This window comes from Rhododendron vialii, chromosome 13a (genome assembly GCF_030253575.1).
Source record: "Rhododendron vialii isolate Sample 1 chromosome 13a, ASM3025357v1".
NCBI classification, from domain to species: domain Eukaryota; kingdom Viridiplantae; phylum Streptophyta; class Magnoliopsida; order Ericales; family Ericaceae; genus Rhododendron; species Rhododendron vialii.
Genome location: NC_080569.1, coordinates 17,512,186 through 17,522,853, shown reverse-complemented (window position 1 = coordinate 17,522,853; position 10,668 = coordinate 17,512,186).

Sequence of the window (10,668 nt, the reverse complement as noted above, 5' to 3'; positions counted from 1 at the left end):
TGACTCCCAACTCATAGTTAACCAAGTACTTGGTAACTATGAGGCTCGGGATCCGCGGATGTCAAAATACCAGGCAACCGTAGCCGACCTAACCACCAACTTCCCCAATTTCAAAATTGAGCAGATCAACCGCGAGCACAACGCCCACGCGGACGCACTTGCTGGCCTCGCTTCGGCATCCACTGCCTCAGAATTCAGAACCATCAACTTCAGCAGCATTGGCCGTCCGTCTTTCGAGCCCACTCCAGAGGTACTCAACGTTGAGCTCGGTCCCAGCTGGATGGATGAGATCGTTGCGTTTCTAAAGCACGACACCCTCCCAACAGACAAGAAGGAGGCTTACCGTGTGAGAAACAAGGCCGCTTACTACTGGCTTTCTGAAAGCGGCCAATTATACAGGAAATCCATCTTCGGACCGTATCTTCTCGTTGTCCACCCAACCCAAGTGCCCGACATTCTGACAGAACTTCATTCAGGCAGCTGCGGATGTCACTCAGGCGGCCGCTCCCTCTGTCAACGTGCCATGAGCCAAGGTTACTTCTGGAAGAACATGAAGAAAGACTGCGAAGAAGTTGTCCGCAAATGCCGACCTTGCCAGCTGTTTTCACCTATACCAAAGCAACCCGCCCAGAATCTCTCCCCTATTACCAGCCCTTGGCCCTTTGCACAATGGGGGCTCGACATTGTCGGAAAACTGCCAACAGCTCCAGGAGGATTCAAGTTCTTGATCATAGCAACGGACTACTTCTCCAAATGGGTAGAGGCCGAACCCCTTGTGACAATCACAGAAGCTGACGTTCGCAGATTTGTCTGGCGAAACATTGTAACCAGATTCGGAGTTCCGTACGCCATTGTATCAGACAATGGCAGCCAATTTGTTGGTAAGGACCTGACCAGCCTCTGTGAGGAATTTGGGATACGCTTCTTCAACTCCACACCAGCATACCCCCAAGGGAACGGACAGGCCGAGGCCACAAACAAGACTGTCTGCGCCGGGATTAAGCGAAGACTGAACTCCAAGAGAGGAAAATGGGCTGACGAATTACCACGTGTCCTTTGGGCTTATCGTTCTACACCCCGGCGCTCAACTGGCCAAACCCCCTTTTCAATGGCATTCGGCATGGAGGCAGTAATCCCACTGGAGTCAAAGTTCCCAACTCTAAGGACTGAGAACTTTGATCCAAAGGCCAATGAAGATGCAGTGGAACAAGAATTGATTTTGGCAGAAGAAAAACGCGACGACGCTCAGCTAAAGCTCGCCGAATACCAACAACAAGTTGCAAGAGGCTACAACAGAAGTGTTCGAACCAAAACCTTCAAACCAGACGACATGGTTTGGCGAAAGGTGGTGCAAGCTAGCAAGAAGCAGAAGTTCAAACCCAACTGGGAGGGTCCCTTTCGTATTGTCAAGATCGCTGGTGAAGGTGCCTACGTGCTTGAGGACATGAATGAGAAAGTTCTCAGTAACCCATGGAATGCACAGAACCTCAAGAAGGCATACATGTAACCAAAACCCCAACAAGTGTGCCACATGTTCGGACACTACCTATCCTATTTCTCTTTCGGCTTCGGCCATGTCTTTACAATTTCAACATGTACTTCATGATTGAAGAATCAAAGAAATTTTATTTGACAAGCTTTCATTTTACAATTCAGAGTTATTTTGTTAATATATACTATCTTGGCTAATTTGGCCGACCACAAACGTTAACCTCGGTCACACCCACAAACGGCTCATATGCCTCTGCTTCGGCCACTATTACTGCCCAAAGAAGCAAAACGGACATCAGGTCCACCGAGCCCAGATACACACAATATGGCTGGAATTTGGGCTCGGAATTGGCTTAGCAAGACGCTATGGTCGGCTACAGCCCGGTTACACTCACGTCTTGGTGAGCAAACCACCCACAAACATTCAATACTTTACATCCAGACTAAGACCAGACAAATCTATCGAGCCCCAAACTAAGGTTCTGTCCACAACTTTGGCGAAAAATCTCACTAACTATATTAGCAACTAGCCGAGACCAACACACGCGCTCGGCAAGCTCTCTTTATACCTTTTTTACTTTGGTTCAAGCTCGGCAACACCTACAGTTTGTAACTTAAGCAATCAGACAAGAATTCCTGCCATAAAGCCGAACCCAAACCAAAGTGGGGGCTACAGGGTAACTACTACTCCATAAACCAAGGTCCGACAAACTTTCACATTAACACAAATCTAATGTGGCAAAGGCTCGGCATCTAACAAAAATAATGCATTGATCCAAGCTCGGCCAACAAACCATGATCTCAAACAAATCTCAAATAAAGCAAGACAGATTCAAGAAAGCATTGCAAAAAGAAGTCAATTCATTCAAAAGATCAAGTATTCAAGCTCGGTGAAAAGTTCCAGCTTTCAATACACCTGGCTCGGCAAAATCCAAACACGGATCCATCCAGTCCAACAAAAGTACAAATTGAAGGAAAACAGCAAATTGACTAATAAAAGCAAATTCAGCCTCGGCTCCGACTTCATCAGCCTCAACCTTGGGCAGTATCCTCGGCAATAGCTCCGGTCGCAGCTGCGTCCACTCCGACCGCCGCACCACTACTGCCAGCACCACCTTCAGAATGGACATCCCTATCAACATGTAATGGTTCGTGCTCGGCATCCCCAACGACCATTCCAGCATCTTCAACAATTTTTTCACCAACAGCAGCTTTAGTGGCGGCCCCCACCTCACCACCATCACCAGAAACCTCCTCGACCTCATCATCACTGTCAGGAAACTGCTCGGGAGGGAGGGGTGCACACTCGTCTTCGGTGTACTGCAATACAAGCTCAGGAGTGACTGGGGCTGGAATAGACTTGGTCAAATTCATGTCAGCCTCCAGCTGCATGACTCCACAAGCTGCACTCACCCCATCCTTGTACCCTGTTCGGTAGGCGATGGGGATCCTCATGCGGATGGCGTCGTTGACCATGGACCGAGCCTCCCGCATATACTCGGCACCGGCTCGGTCAAAGCCAGCTTGGTACGCCGCCCCATCCACCTCCTTCATCTTCCTCTTCTCCCTCCTCAGAACTTTGGCCACTTCACCTTCGGCCTTTTTCATTCTCTCCTCCATCTCATCTCTCTCCTTCTCGAGCTCGGCCACCTGTGCTTTCACAGTCTTTAGGCTTCCCTTGTAGCTCCTCACCTTTTCTCGCTCGACCTTCAAGTCATCATGAAATCGAGCGCGCTCGGCGACCACAAGTTCGGCGTCCTTTGATGAGCGCAACAAAGCCTGTCCAGCCTGATAAACAAAAAGCGTCGGCATATAAATACTCAAGGATGGAAAGTGAAATAAAATGACCAAGGTCGGATGATACCTGAACAAGATAAGCACCAGCATTAACCAAACTCGACTGGAGACCCTGAGGGATTTTTTGCATATCCTTCGGCAATGCCAGACCTTGAAGAATGGCAGTGGCTAAACAGGGTTCGGCTTTCACAGAATCCTCCACAGTCACGACTCTGCCCTCGGCCAAGGCGTATGACGGAGAGAACTCCTGAGCAACGACTGTGCTGGCCGAACCCAAAGGCCGTTCGGCTGTCTTTGAGCCACCAGCCGCTAACGACTCTGTCCTCTCCCTCTCGCTCGGATTTGAACTCGGTGGCTTGGTCGGGAAGAAGTCATGGGTGACTTTTTGCCTCTTCTCCGCAGGCTCGGCAAATCCAGATTCCTGTCGAACCGCTTTGCCATCTCGAATGTTGACACGGACAACGTTCCGACGGCCCATGTCACTGGCAAGATCGGGCACGAGAGTTCTTAATGGAACGTTAACTCCTGGATGTTCGGCTTGTTCTTCTCCAAACCAAAACTCTGCCGGTTTCCTGAACGTCGGCAATTTCACCCTCGGCTACTTACTACCTCCTGTCTGCCTCGGCTTCTTTCCTCGGCCCTGACCTTCTGTGCTGGGCACCGCCTCTCTTCCTCTCCTCCTTAGCTTGCCCTTGTATGACGGCTCGTATCCAAGAAGCGTCGGCGCATCCCTGCAAGCTTGAGATAGGAGGATGTCAACGTGCGCCTCAACAGACAAAGATTGCTGAGTCTTTGTTATGGCTCGGTGATCTGCAAAAGCAATCAACTGTTAGGAAAATCACATGCATCAAAGGAAAAGTTAACGTCGGCTGAGCAGAAGAAACATAGTTACCTCGAAAGTCTTTTGTCTTCGACACTGTATACTTACGTACGGTCTGGTCGCCGAACTCAAAGTTGCCCCTCACTTCGACATAAAAGTTTGCCCATTTGTCAGTGTCGGGCAAACCATCTACCAATGGTTGTTTCTTGCCACGTGTGGACAAGTATCGACGCTCGGTTTGGCCGTGCCTAGACATAATATAAGTATGGAAAAGGTCGGCTACGGTAAACTCAAGGTTGTGAAGCTCCTTCAGCTTAATCACCGACATTACTATTCGGTAGCTATTGATCGCGAAATAATGTGGAACGATGCTGAACCGAGCAAGAAGTTCCCTCAAGAAAGGATGAAGAGGGAACCTCAAACCAGCCTCGCATATCGCCATCAATGGGACTGTGATATGCTCGGGATGGTCCCCTCTCGTATCCGTGATTCTGTTGCTCGCCACTTGGTTGAGTATTACGTCATTTGGGATGTTGTACTCTCGGCAAAAGTCTTGGTACTCCCTGGCACTTCCGGTGAAGAAATGGGCATAGGGGCAAACTTGGCCCCTCTCATAAAGACCGTCTAGACCTCTACCCTCGGATTAGGACTCACTATACCCTGAAAGGATAGGGGTTGGGGCGTCGGCCTGTGGGACGAATCTAGACTCGGCCTCCGGTCCCAGTTGAGGCTCGGCATCAGAATGAGTAGATGGTGTGAACGATATTTCAGGATCGGTTACAAACTCGTCGGCGCCATATTCAAAGACGCGTTCGGCATTCGAGTCACATGAGTCGGATGACATATTTGAGGCGATGGATGATATTTGGTGTCGGCGTCTGTATCTTTCCAACCACTCGTGGAAAAACGAGTCCCCAGAATCTTCCCCTGAGCTTTCAGAGTCGGAAGAGATGACAATGGGTGGGTGAGCCAGACCTAACAAAGACAAGAAAACAATGAGAGACCTCGTCGTCGGCTAGAAGGCAAGGGATCTCTATGCTCGGCTACCCTATTGACTCACCCGATTCGTCTCTTCAAGATTCAAGTTCGGGAAATACTAGGACTCCAAATGGGGCTCGGCCTGCCCACGACAAATGGGGCTCGGCCTGCCCGCGTTCAAAAATTGGGCTCGGAAAATCCCAACATGGCCGAGCACGAGCGTCGTTGCAAGACTCGTGCTCGGAAGAGCAGATCGAAGACGAAGATGAACAGTCGTCCAATCTCCAGACCTCTTACTGTTCACTCAGAACAAAAAACTCCCAAAAACCTAAGAAAGCAGAAAGGAAAGCATGGAAAAACGACACAAATCACAAGAGGAAGAAAGATCGGACACTTACCTGTTAGATTCAACGAGATTTGATGAAAAACTGCTGAGAATCAAGGCTGGAACGCGAACGGGCAAGAAACGGAGCTCTGGCAATGGAGGTCTAGAGAGAGAAAGCAATGGTGGCTTCTCTCTCTAACTGCAGCTCTTTATAAAGACGTGGGGGTTTGAGATTCGAGTTTCCCGCCCATGTCACTGTACCGCCGAACCTGCAGCCAATAATCATCTGACGCGTGGCCTGATGAGACGGGTTGGCAGAGCTCCACGCGTGTCCACCGTCTCCCTGTCAGCCGTACCCAACAAGAAATCAACACCTGGCGAACCCCCATTGGTCCCCGTCGTTGGCCGTTTTGTTGAAAAAGGTTTTAGGCTCGACTCAATTCGGTCCAGTAACCGAGTTCCATGCTCGGCCAAAGTTAACATCAATCCCAACCGTGCACTTGGCGACGACTGAGATTGAGGGGCTATTGTAGCAGGCCGAACATGTGTTCGCTACGTAAGGACCGAGCCCGTGCCTTGCCGAGCACGCATCTTCAGCACGGCTCCCGTCCCTGTTCTGCGTCAGCCATTCCCTTGACCACGGACTCGTCGTCGGATCGTCTCGTTGACGGCCACCTTCCACGGCAAGTCACCTGTAACTGTCCTCTCCTGTCGATCTGACGCCCGATCGACGAAGGCGTGTTCGGCCACCCGCAGGGCGAGGCCACTGCCGACCACGGCTAGCCGCTGGTTTTGCATATTTTTCCACGTGTAAAGACGGTTATAACAAGCAATGATCATGAGCGCACATGGGTGTACCAGCTCAGCCCTAAAAACGGTTACCAGATCTATTTGGTGACGTCATGATGACACTGCCTGACCTGTGCAGGGCACGTGTTAGTGCTTGGAGAGCAAGTGAAGAGATTCTATAAATACCTAGCAGTGAAAACCCTAGACAGGTACATGCTACTACATACTCTCTGATAACCTTCTGCCTACTCTCTCTACACATTACTCATCCTCACGCCGGAGGGCCTTGCCGGGACAACCCCCGGCCTGGTCTTTAGTCGTGCGCTCATCGTGCAGGCTGCGTGGAGAAGGCTAGGAGACCACTGAACCAACGAAGGAAGGACTCGGGCCGGAAAAGAGGGGCCACACAGTGATCATAAAAACTATTGGAGAAAATTGATTTAAGTATTATTTAGCTTTGTTTTTAATGGGTTCCACATGTCCTTGTGGTCGGACCAACATACCATTCTGTTTGGCTTCGTAAGGAGATTAACATCGAACACATTGTGTTCGGACCCACATATCGTTGTGTTTGGCTTCGTAAAGAGATTAACATCAAACACTGGGGTGGTTAAAATCAATTGTTACTGAATGAGAAATTGACCATTAACATCGGTGGATGGGGAAAAAAAATGCTTACTGTTCTGCTAAGGATTCTTAAAAATATATATATTTATTTGTAATTTTTAAACTTAAAAAATAATGTACGTATTTACGAAAATAACTTTTTAATTTTTTCACTGTTTAAAAGATCTCATCGAGACCTATCAAACAAGATCCATATTGTACAAAAAAAATTATTTCAGTAAGCCTATTATTTTTGGAAATTGATTTTCACACTCCACTTTTTTATATCCACATACCCTTTTTTGTCTTTAAGCAAAAAAATACGTAGACTTTTAACACTAAAGTCCAAAAAAGAAAGTGTAAATATCAAAAAATGGAGTGTGAAAATCAATTCCCATATTTGTAAACATAAAATTGTAAATAAGTACTTATTTTTTAAAAATACTTAGCGAAACATTGGTGTGAGAACTAAGAATACTTGGAAGTTGGACACAAGGGCCAAGGGCACCCAAGTTTTGTAGGGGGAGAGGGCATGGATAAAATGAGCTTTGTATTGGCCCATTTACCACACACGCAGAGCCGACGAGCTTTGTTTTTAGTGGGTCCCACATGTCCTTGTGGTCGGACCCACATACCGTTGTGTTTGGCTACGTAAGGAGATTAATATCGAACACTGTGGTGGTTAAAATCAATTGTTACTGAATGAGAAATTGACCATGAACATCAGTAGATGGGGAAAAAAATGCTTACCGTTCTACTAAGGATTTTTAAAAAATAAATACTTATTTGTAATTTTTAAACTTAAAAATAATGTACATATTTACGAAAATAACTTTTTGATTTTTTTCTTCACATTTAAAAGATCTCATTGAGATATATCAAACAAGATCCATATTGTACAAAAAAAATTATTTCAGTAAGCCTATTATTTTTGAAAATTGATTTTCACATTCCCCTTTTTTATATCCACATTCCCTTTTTTGTCTTTAAGCAAAAAAATACGTAGACTTTTAACACTAAAGTCCAAAAAAGAAAGTGTAGATATCAAAAAATGGAGTGTGAAAATTAATTCCCTTATTTTTAAATATAAAAATTGTAAATAAGTACTTTTTTTTAAAAATACTTAGCGGAACATTGGTGTGAGAACTAAGAATACTTGTAACAACTCCGATTTTTAGTAAATAAAAATCTCGTTGTTTATTCTAAATTCCTTAATTTCTCTTGGATGGCTTTATAAATTTCTTGTTAATTTCTAGTAATCCGTCATAAATAGATTTGAGACTGCTAAATTATATTTATTGGCTATAGATTCTACTTGGCAAATATAATTAGATTCTAACCAATTAGTTGGAGAAACCTATCTACCAATCTATTTAGTTACCTTTTAACCATTACCCATTGGATGATAAATGTTAGGGAAATCTTTATCCATTGGACAATAGAAAACCTAGATTTTTTACCAAAAGTATTTACTAGATTTTGTTAAAATACCCATATATAGTTATATATATACATGTCTAAAGGACATATGGTATTATTCTAGTATATATAGTACCTCACCCTTTTATTCATTGGTCAATAACTACTAGAGAAATTATTACCCATTGGATAATAGAGTTAGCCTTACCAACAAGTACTAGGGTTTATTAAATAAATCATTTCCTAGATTTTCATGTGATGATATACTTATATATGTATGTGTGTATGTACCTTATAGATTTAATACCCTAGATTTCCTAGGTACACTAGTACAATATTATAATAAGAACATGTGCCAATTTGGACTATTTTAATAAGGAATTTTGATTTGAAAATCTACCTAGATTGCATGGTACACACTTATATATATATGTGTGTGTGTGTGTGTGTGTGTGTACTTGGAATACTTATATTATTACAAAAGTACACATGTGTTTATTAGAATAGTTTAATAGGAAAATTTTGGCTTTGAAATCCCATTAGATCACATAGTACCTTTATGCACTTATATATGTATATACTTGGTCATATATATATATAGTCCATTTCTCCTAAGGGCCTCCCTTTCCCGATCAAATTTTGATGATCCGAGCCGCTCAATGTGTTCAGAACATGATTTTAAAGGTACCCGCGAGAAATCAGAAAAAAAAAATCAGGAAGGGCTTCATCCGAGCAGTTTTTGTTATGTTTTTATCAAACGGTTCAAATAAAAACTGCTCAAATCAAGCCCTTCCGGGTCATTTTTTTTGTCGATTTCTCTTGGGTAACCTTAAAATCACGTTTTGAACACATTGAGCGGCTCGGATCATCGAAATTTGATCGAAAAATGGGAGAAATTGGAAGGTCCTTATTTTAACTAAAATAAAGACCTCCTCATTTGAAAATAATTGTATGTATATGTGTATATATATATATAGACACACACACACTTCCATAGTACTAGTACTAGAGAGAGAGAGAGAGAGAGAGAGAGAGAGAGAGAGATGATGCTTCGGATCAATTGTTCTGCAACGGCTTACTCGTGCCTCTTCACCGAAACCCTAATTCGTCGTCGGAACCCTAATCTGCAAAATAGACAGGGGGTGAGCGCACCTTTGCCTCTCGTGGCAAAGGCCCTCCGATGCCCAAGTTAGTATCACGTACTAGCAATCAAACCCTAATTATCGTAGGAAAGCAATCAGAAAGCAATGTATTGCATACCGTTTTCCTCTAGGTTTACCTCGTATTTATAGATTTGTGTATGCTTGTTGCCCAAGCATCTCTGTTGCCATAGGATTTCCATCTCGTATAGGAAACCCAGAATATCAAGGATTCTCGTTTCCTTTATCAGTTTATTGGAAAAGAGTCCTCTTTGGATTCTTTTCCATAATGAGCTGAACATCCCATACTCGGTGGGTATCTTTCTCAGATCCTATATTCTTGGGATCTCATCCCTTAACGAAATACCACTGTTTCTGGATCCTTCCAGAGTGTTCTTTTTACTCCAACATCTGATTGGATTTCTTTCTTTGTTCGGCTGTCTCATCGCCGAACAGACTGTCTGGACCAATCACTTCACATGTAACTGGTCCTTTATCAATTATTTGGACCATTGCCCTGCATGATGACTGTCCTGTCATCCCTCGTATCATGTGTTTGGTTCTTACTTCATCTGTTCGGCTGTATCATAACCGAGCAGTCTGCTTGGACCAGCTACTTCACATGTAACTTGGTCCAATGTAATCGGAATGTCTCTAACTGCCGAACAGTCAGTTTATAGCCATGACTTCTCATATCATTGGCCCTTATCGCTGTTTAATGCACTGACCGGCGATCAGTCATGTTCAATTTCTCACATGTGCTTATACACCACGTGTTCGGCAACTAGATGTACCTGTTCGGGAATACCTCCCTACAATTGCTCCCCAGCTTCATTTATTTACCACTATTCGGGGGTAATATATGAAGCTTAGAAACAAAATTTAGCTAGACCAGATCTTTCTGATCCCGTGCAGTCATAATTTTAATATTCATTTGATGCTTTGGCGCCTTTGCCTTCGTACCATCTCGAGGCAATGACTCCACGTGGCGCATCTCATACGCCTTACATTAAATGTGAACTGACGCTTTGTCTAAACGACGTCAATACGTTGTTAGTCGTATCCCTTTATCCCATTACTTTTTAAGTAACGGTGTGAGACGAGACGTTTCGTCTCCGTCTCTGGCACTTAAACCCCTCAAAAGGGTTTTTTCTTGCTTTTCCAACCTAAGTTTCAAATACTTCGTTTCTCTCTCTAAAACCAGACGAAAATCATCTACCTCTGATCCGCCATCGCTGTCATCTGCATTTCGATTGCATCTCAGGTAACAACTGCAATAGTCTCGTAAGACTTCTAATTCTCAC